Source organism: Copadichromis virginalis, linkage group LG3 (assembly GCF_057382275.1).
Source record: "Copadichromis virginalis isolate Kocher_CV1m ecotype Utaka linkage group LG3, C_Virginalis_male_GT1.1, whole genome shotgun sequence".
Lineage (NCBI taxonomy): Eukaryota > Metazoa > Chordata > Actinopteri > Cichliformes > Cichlidae > Copadichromis > Copadichromis virginalis.
In genome coordinates this window covers 45,539,994-45,548,266 of record NC_140620.1, presented here as the reverse complement: position 1 = coordinate 45,548,266, position 8,273 = coordinate 45,539,994, and the positions used below count along the sequence as shown (strand labels likewise).

The 8,273-nt window shown below is 40.3% G+C and overlaps 1 protein-coding gene across 6 annotated transcripts in view; it reads right to left on the bottom strand.

Annotated features, from left to right (window-relative positions):
- Positions 1–4,285: 4,285 nt before the first annotated feature.
- Positions 4,286–8,273, bottom strand: part of LOC146714994 (RNA-binding protein with multiple splicing-like) — a 34,890-nt gene continuing 30,902 nt past the window's right edge. For 4 of the 6 annotated variants that reach the window (XR_014918899.1, XR_014918900.1, XR_014918902.1 and 1 more), the window contains 2 exons: positions 4,885–5,004; positions 4,286–4,389 (listed from right to left, as the gene is read on the bottom strand). The gene's annotated coding sequence lies outside the window, so the exon portion shown is untranslated. Of the gene's footprint in view, positions 4,390–4,884; positions 5,005–5,308; positions 5,467–8,273 lie in introns of those variants that run through there. The other 2 variants (XR_014918901.1, XM_085451348.1) reach the window with 2 other exon arrangements.

Below are 8,273 nucleotides of genomic sequence, written 5' to 3'. Positions count from 1 at the left end.
GAGCGTGTTAGCATGTACTTATTAGCTGTAAGCTCAGTTGCTAGCATGTATGCTAACATGGCAGTGGAAGCTTTTTTGCTGTTTTCTGCGGTAGCTGATTGGCTTATTCTCTTTGTGTGTCTACAACTAATAAAAGGGGCACAAATAAAACCCATTAGAAACCAGCTAGGAAAGTATTAAATGTGTTAAACATCAGTTTTTAGCTGAATGTTTGTTAAGCAATGCTAATGTTTGGTCTGTATTTTACAGGCACGATCCCAAAAACGAATTCAAGTATACAAAAACATACATATTCAGGTAATGTATTAAACCAAGGAGAAGATTTTTAATTTACCTGAATTTTGACTGTTCACTTCAGTGAAATAAAATAAAAATGCTTGTCAGCAAGTCCATTTGTCTGACATCCTGCAGCCAGAACAGCATGAGACAGAAACACCTCTTTAATGGGCTTGTCAAATGGACTAACACCATTACAAAGTGTTGCCGGTTGGGCGTATGCATGCATGCACCAAGATGATTACGTACCTTTGCACAAGCATTTTTGTCCCTCACTTTGCTCTGCACCGACACCCTGCGTGAACGCCACCGGGCACGGACGAGTGTGTGTCGTGTGAGAAGCTGTTGTGTGCCACCTGGTGTGACTGAGCTGACAGGAGAGTGGAGACAGTGAAGAGAGAAACTAAATTGGCTGTGGCCTCTGTCTCAGGAGTAGCCAGCCCCTGGGTTAGGCGGGCTATTCTTATAGAGGGCAGTGAGAGGTTTCCAGCTCTCCTGATACACAAACCATTTTATAGAATCCCACATCATGTTTTGATGGTCTACTGGGATTACGAGGGAGGTATTATCCAATGAAAAGTGTAAGAATGGAAGAGGAAATGGAACTATACGAAGGTGGATTTCTCTGTGGGTACAAGGCCACTTCTAAGAGGAGCCAAAATTACCAAATGCAGTCTTGAAGTCTAAAAATATCCTATGATGTAAACCATGGCCTGTAATATAAAGGCCCAGGTAGTACCAGTTATTTACATAGTTATTAAAAGACTAAACATTGGCAAGTTCACAGGATACTGCGCTTCAGTGAGCCTGCTCAGATTGTTAGCACGTAAGAGGAACCAGTTAGCTTAATGGTTATTAGGTTTGCTATAATTATCCTGTGACCAAAAAGCAAACAATCAAACAAAAAAATTTTGATTTCATATTTTCTCATCAAAAATACTCTTGTGCCATTTCATTAGGTATAATGTTCTACTGCTCATTAATGCTACTGTCTAATCAGCTAATCAGTGACTGATGTAGACATGGTTGAAACAACCTCCTGAAGTTCAAACCAAGTAGAATGAGGAAGAGAGGTGATTTGTTGATGCTAGACATGCTAGTCTGAATTTGAATCCAGGAACAGCAGATCTGCTGGGATTTTCGGACACTACCATCTGCTCACTTAGCAGTTTTCTGGGTGAAAATACCTCATTGATGAACATTCAGAACCACATTCAGAGAGTAGGGTCCACATTTGGTGTAAACATGAAAGCATGGATCTATTCTGTCTTGTATCAGGCTAGCGGTGCAATGGTTTGAGGGGCATTTCCTCTTAGTAACATCTGAGCATCATTGAAACACTACAGCCAGCCTGAGTATTGTTGTTGACCAGGTCTGCCCCTTTATAACCACAGCAAACCCATCTTCTGATGGGTCCTTCCAGCAGGATGACGCACTATGTCACAAAACTCAAATCATCAAGACAAAAATCTCTGAGGAATGTTTCCAGCACACTGATCGATCTGTGCCACCCCCATCTGTCCAACCCAGTACTAGCAAAGTGATATATATATATATATATATATATATATATATATATATATATATATATATATATATATATATATATATAATATATATATATATATAATATATATATATATATAATATATATATCAGAGTTTTATCAGTGTCTTCACATTTCAGAAAACTTGCACACTCTGAACAAATAAGGTAATCATGACAGCACAGATAATGTCAATCTTTAATGGCAGATGGCCTGAAATGTCTTCATTTAACATTTTCATAAAAACGTCTCATTTTGATCATCTCCTTTTTTTTTGTTTCAAACAAACAAACCTCTGCAATTCACTGAAATACAGTTTCTCCTTACAGCGGCTAAAGTACATAAATATCAACAGTACTGTATGCATTAGGAAAAAGGAAAAAGAACACGCACACACACATGCCGTGAACATGCACTGAACACACAGCTACACACGCGGTATACTAAAACAAGTAAAGAAATGATTTGTCACTGACAAAAGGAGGGGGAGGAGTCGTCTTATTCGTTTTTTCAGGAACTTTTGTACGGTACCGCTGGCGAAACACAAAAGACCCATTCGTTCGAGGAGTATATCTTCTTCTTCTCTGGATTTCACAGTGAATGATGCAGGTAAAACAGTATTCACATGTTACATACAGTATGCTCCAATCAGACCGATACAAACGAAGGAAAAAGCTCTAGTAATTCTTACCAAATGAAAATACAATTAAACTTACAATAATACTTACAATGAATTATATGATGGGCGTTTTCTATGAACCTTAAAAAGACAACACCCATTAAAAAACACACATAACATTCACGCACGTTGTATAAATACTTGTTCTAATAAATCTGAGTGCCACACTTGGCTTAAAAATGTCTGTAAAAGCAAAAATAAAAACCAAAACAAAAAAACCCTTCAGCTGATTTAATAGATATGATGCATATTATCATTAATTACAAACACTTGGCTACTGTATGATTCAACCAGTCCGATATAAGTGTACACAGAGGGGCTAAACATCACAGGGGACACTTGTCTCCTTACGGCGTTTGATTGTCACATCAGCGTGAAATGCGACTTGGCCTTCGGAGACTGGTTTCGTATTAGCGAATGAAGATTTTGGCGTCAAGATGTCACAGAAATATGATCACTCGATGATATGTCATACAGCAAAGACGTTATTGCAAGATTACAAAAGACTGTTTTATCTTTTCCTTTTTTTATACATCTCACTCCAATCATTATTATGTAAATTCAAACTTTACAAAAGCAGGTTGAATCACAGCGGCTCCCTAAAAATAGACAAAAGACACAAATCGCTTAAAGTGAATATCCTTTCAGATGCAGAGTGGCTCTTTGGAGTGACACCAAAAGGGACATGCTGCAAAAATAATGTCATACTTCATAAGAAATCAGACTGAGGACTACAAAAGTAGTCAAAAATGGAATAACCACTAGCCTAGATAGCTCTCCAGTGTAAAAAAAGAAAAAAGAAGAAAAAGCTTTGGTCTTGTTTCTCTATACTGTGCTGCTGTCCTCCTGCTACACAGCGAAGGAGCGATTTCCTAATTATAGCAGAGCTCAGTTTGCCGCGTATTGCCATCACGCTATACGTGACATTGGGGTCACGCTACCTTCCACCGGCGATGGCTTTTTCCTGTCAGTGCCTCTTTTCACACATCTGATTACCTCAAACAGCCAAACTACGAGCTGGATCAGGTGCGTTTTGTCACTCAACGTTAAAATCGCTTCAGACAAAAGACTTCTGTGTTTCGTTTCGTCGGGTAAAGACGCCACAGAGGGACAAAACCCCCCCCAAAAAAAAAACAAAAAACACAACACATATGAGCGAATCAAAATTCCTTTTGGAGCAGAGACAAGAGCAAACTGGCAGGACTGCTTTGGTATAGCAGGGCGACTTGTTGTTTTAAAATGGCACCGAACAGAAAGGGAACAAAAAAAGAAAAGGTATAAAACGTCCTCACAAGATTTAGCACAACATAAATCAACCCAAACAAAACCGTTTCAAACATCGTCTTGATTACAAAAATACCTTTTTGTATTTCTTTAAAATATCTAAAAATGTACAGCATTGTTTTTTCGTTGTTTTCTCTCTCACGCTCTATTTTTTTTGTTTTTTTTGCAAAGTCATGCGTCAACATGTAATTTCATAATCATAATAACATTAATATGAATGATATACAGAATAGTAATAATTATAGTCATATAATAACATTACTCAGTAGCACTTTAGCCACACTTCCGGGCGTCTGCAAAGTGGCTGCATAAAACAACGTTTGCACTCCTTTTAGGTGGCCGGCTTTACACCCGCACGTAGAGGATGCAGAGACCAGCTAGGCGGGCGATGCAGTCAGTCGGTAAACAAAGAGCGCGGACGCCTTTGTTGTGCATGCCTGGTACCTTTCACGGAGGTGTCAGAGGAGGTGTAGCCAAGCGCTGCCTGTAAATTTACGTAACAGTATAAAAAAGATTTGGAGGGACTTTCGGGGAGGGGGGGGGACTCGATGTGTGATGGAGGCTGGGGTCTAGTATGTCCTGAGGCCCATGAGGCTGCTGCTGCCTGAAAGAGAAAGACAGAACGACAGCGGGGTGAGGCTGAAGTTCGCAAATGTATAATGGGAACACCGGGGATTACGTGGAAACACTAACAGCCGTAAAAGTCACACAGATTTTTTTAAATCCCCACCCGATCCAGTGCCAAGACCACACCCACATTCAATGCACGCGCGCTCTATCTCGCGCTTAAATTCTGGTGTATTTGTTCAAAACATTTCGCAAATCTCAAACATGCACAGATGAAAGTCGACACGGTGTCAGTACCATTTGGCGCTGCTTCCTTCATTCAAGTGGATGTTTTTGACTGATGCTGTCTCTCAAATTTGTATTTTTTATTTTTTTAAAAAGGACTTTCACACCTTTTCCTGCAAATCTACACTTTCAAAATCCCCCCTCTCCCCTGCAGGGGCCCGCTACACGGGCGACGAGGTGCGATCTACACCTTTTGTCCTCGCCTGTTGGGATCAACGGTTGTGACGTTCCGAGACGTAGAACTCACCGACGGTGCGCTGCTCCAGCAGCTGGAGTTAGGTCGGTCCTCCTGGTTTCTAATAGGACACGAGAGGCAATCGGCAACGCCCGTCACAGCCGGCCACGGCCACCATCACACATCAGGAACCTGAGCACACAAAAGGAGACAGTTGGAATAAATCCTTTTGATGATGTTTCAGAGGAGTGAATTTTGGTTTTATTTCAACAAAAATGTATGATTTTTAAATGTTCTCAAGCTCTTCGATTACTGGTATGACAAAGTTCAGCTGCATTGAACACACTGGTATATGTTTGAAGGGCAACGCAGCAGCTTATTAGTGTCAGTTTTACAAAGTTACAAAGTTGTTAATCGCATGATTTTGTTACTTTCACTACACAAATTCTCTATTTATTTGCAAAAGAGAGAAAAAAGATAAACACAACTGTCTAACCTCATGGAGCGAAGACAAAAATGGCAGAGAGGTCAACAACTTTCGAATGGTGGTGATTACGTGGTGGACATTACTTAGAATTTGTTGCACAAAGGGGAAATCATTTCTGACAGTAAAGGGACCCATGCCCAGGAACGAGATCCATTCTTTCCGATTGCCTGTAAAGGCAACACAATACACAATATTACAGAGCAGGTATCAAAAGACCCCTGGATCCAGAGCGATAATTAAGCTGATTGTACAGTGTGGTGCAAAAGTCTTGAGCCTCCCATAATTTCTCTATATTTTACGTCTGAGGAACAAGACTTTCTAGTCATTTTTAAAGTGGTCTTGTGCAATAGTTCTCCAAGCTTTCTGAAAGTATTTCAAAGTTTTTCTTTGAACACTGGCTGCTGTTTCACTCATTTAGTCCAGTTCTTGACCATTTCGTTTATTTGCATATCCATGTAACACTGACCTATCAAACATAGAAAAGGCACAAAAATCAAGGGATGAACTAGAGTTTTGTCTACATAACTTGTTCTCGTTTATTTAAATAAATCTACAAAAATGTCAAAGATAATAATTTTGAAGGGTATAAAATAGTTATTTCTTCATTTTTCAGCACCTCAAACACACTTTTACAGAAACATACCTAGATGGAAAAACACACAATGACACAGTATCAGTCAAGGACTGGCCTCGAAGCAGTGTGGGATCATCGTGATAGGAAACAGAACAAAGGGTAGCCGACGTCTAAAGAAGAGCTTTGAATGTTCTTCAAGAAGCCTGGAGAACTATTCCTGAAGACTACTTAAAGAAAATTTTAAAAAGCTTTTCTAAGATAGTTCAGACTGTGTTGAAGAATAAAGGTGGTCATACCAATTATTGAATTTCAAGCTTGTCACTGTTTTTTCCTTATATACTGTATTTCCATGTATTTTTGCACGTATTTGTGCAAATTTCTGTGCCTGTTTTCAATTATCCTGGCAAAATATAAAGAAGTGAGGGGTGACTCAAGACTTATATATGTATATCAATCTGAAAGACTGATTTTAAACAAATACAGAGATATGCACTGGTTCAGACATAGTAAAGGAAATCTTGCCTATGTTATACTACTATAGTGACTTCTGTGTAACATCCTTTCTGGCTGGTTTTCCTGTGTTGACGCTAAAATAACAACACAAAAAAACCCCACTATCATATGTCTGCTCTACACATTAAATTTATGCCGGTATGTGTGCACATGAAAGGCTTAATGCTGTGTCATAACCTGGCACTTATGTGGAAATGTATCCTAGGCAATGTTGTGGAGTAACACGACAGTGATCTAAGCAGCAGTGTAACTAATTTCTTTGTTACAGAGGAAAAATCAATAGTGTATCTTGTTTCTTTAAAATCAGTAGCTCAAAAGAGACGAAACCAAGCAGCAGAAGACATCTTAAGTCAAGACTCGAGCCACATACAGAAGCCCATTGTCCAGCAGTTTTGTCAGGACGTGTATTACACAGTTTTATTTGTGAACTATTATTGTAATATCATGTCCATTCAGAAGTCTTTCAAGCTCAAAGTTTTGCATTGTCACAGGATGTCTGCCTGACATGATCTTCCACAAACCCCCAACCTCCACACTTCAAAGAGAAAGGTCAACCATGCAAGCTCCCACACCAGATGGATCACCAAAAATAGGAATTTGAGTTTGGGGGGACTCGGTGGAACAATAAACAATTACTAATCCAAATATGACCTTAAGAGAAAGAAGGAGCTGGATAGACTGTTCAGAGAACAGTGCGTTTTTGAAGGGGGATGGCTGGCCTAGCTAATGCCCCATTGCGTGTTCAATCAGGGATGAGGCAATCGATGCGTTATACAGCCGCTTGGCTAAACTGATGCGACGCATACTTCCAGAGCACCCTATTTGTTCTGGCTGAGACACCAAGGTTAAAGATTGGGTTGATCATTGAACATGTCTGTGCGGATTAGGGAAAGGTTTAGTGATTTGTCGGCTTAATGTGTTACATCCAATAACTCGGCCTGGGCGCATGATGTGAGATAAGTAAACAAGCAGTTCTGAGTGTGGGAGGTGACTCGGTTTCTCGTGAATGTGTGGGTTGTTTCCTTTTTTTTCCAAAATTTTCAACCAGGTTTCGTGTCGCAAATGTTCGTCCCGGTGTTATCACTGACACGGTGCTGCAAATGAAGAAGAGAGGACCTTTTTGTTCTTTCTTTTTATGTCTGTAAAATTTCTCTTTCAACATGTCTTTGTAAACTTTGGGTTTCAGATGAAAAAAACCTCCCAAAAATGTCCCTCGGATTCCTAATCTGCCTTTAAAGGGGTCAAAAAAATCTACAGTTTACAAAATGAACTCAGGCTTGATGTCAGTTTTTGTGAAAAAATGATGAAAAAGCAACAGCAACAACAAAAAACTGTAAAATATATCTAATATCGAGCTAAAACTTCAAACACACCCATGTGGTCCTTTAAGATCTCTACCTGCGCAGCGTGGCCATGAAAAAGATCGCCGTCTGAAACCCCTTTAATCCGGGGAAAAGCCTTTAGGCCCTGGCTGTGTTTCTCACATACCAGCAATAACTGCTGGAGCTGGGTGGTGATGAATGCAGCTGCTGACATGTATCCAGCTCCTACAAGCTGGTGCCACAGTGCAGCTACACTGTACTATACACTGTGTGTGTTTGTGTGTGTGCGTGTGTGCATCTGTCAGCAGGGGGTGGAAGAATAAAGTCCCACTTCCTTATTAGAAAGGGCCCCAGCTGGCCCTCAGCTCTCCTCCAGTGGGAGTTAGTGCAACATTGTGCAGGAACCATGGGTTTTGTCAGGCTATTGGCCAAAAAAGCTCCTGAAGGCAGGCAGCCAGGCTGCATACACACGCACATTTGTCTCTTTCAGGGTCACACACAGGCATGCATGATAGGGGTTTTACACCCCCCCTACACTTCCTCACCATGTCTTGTCAGATGGAAA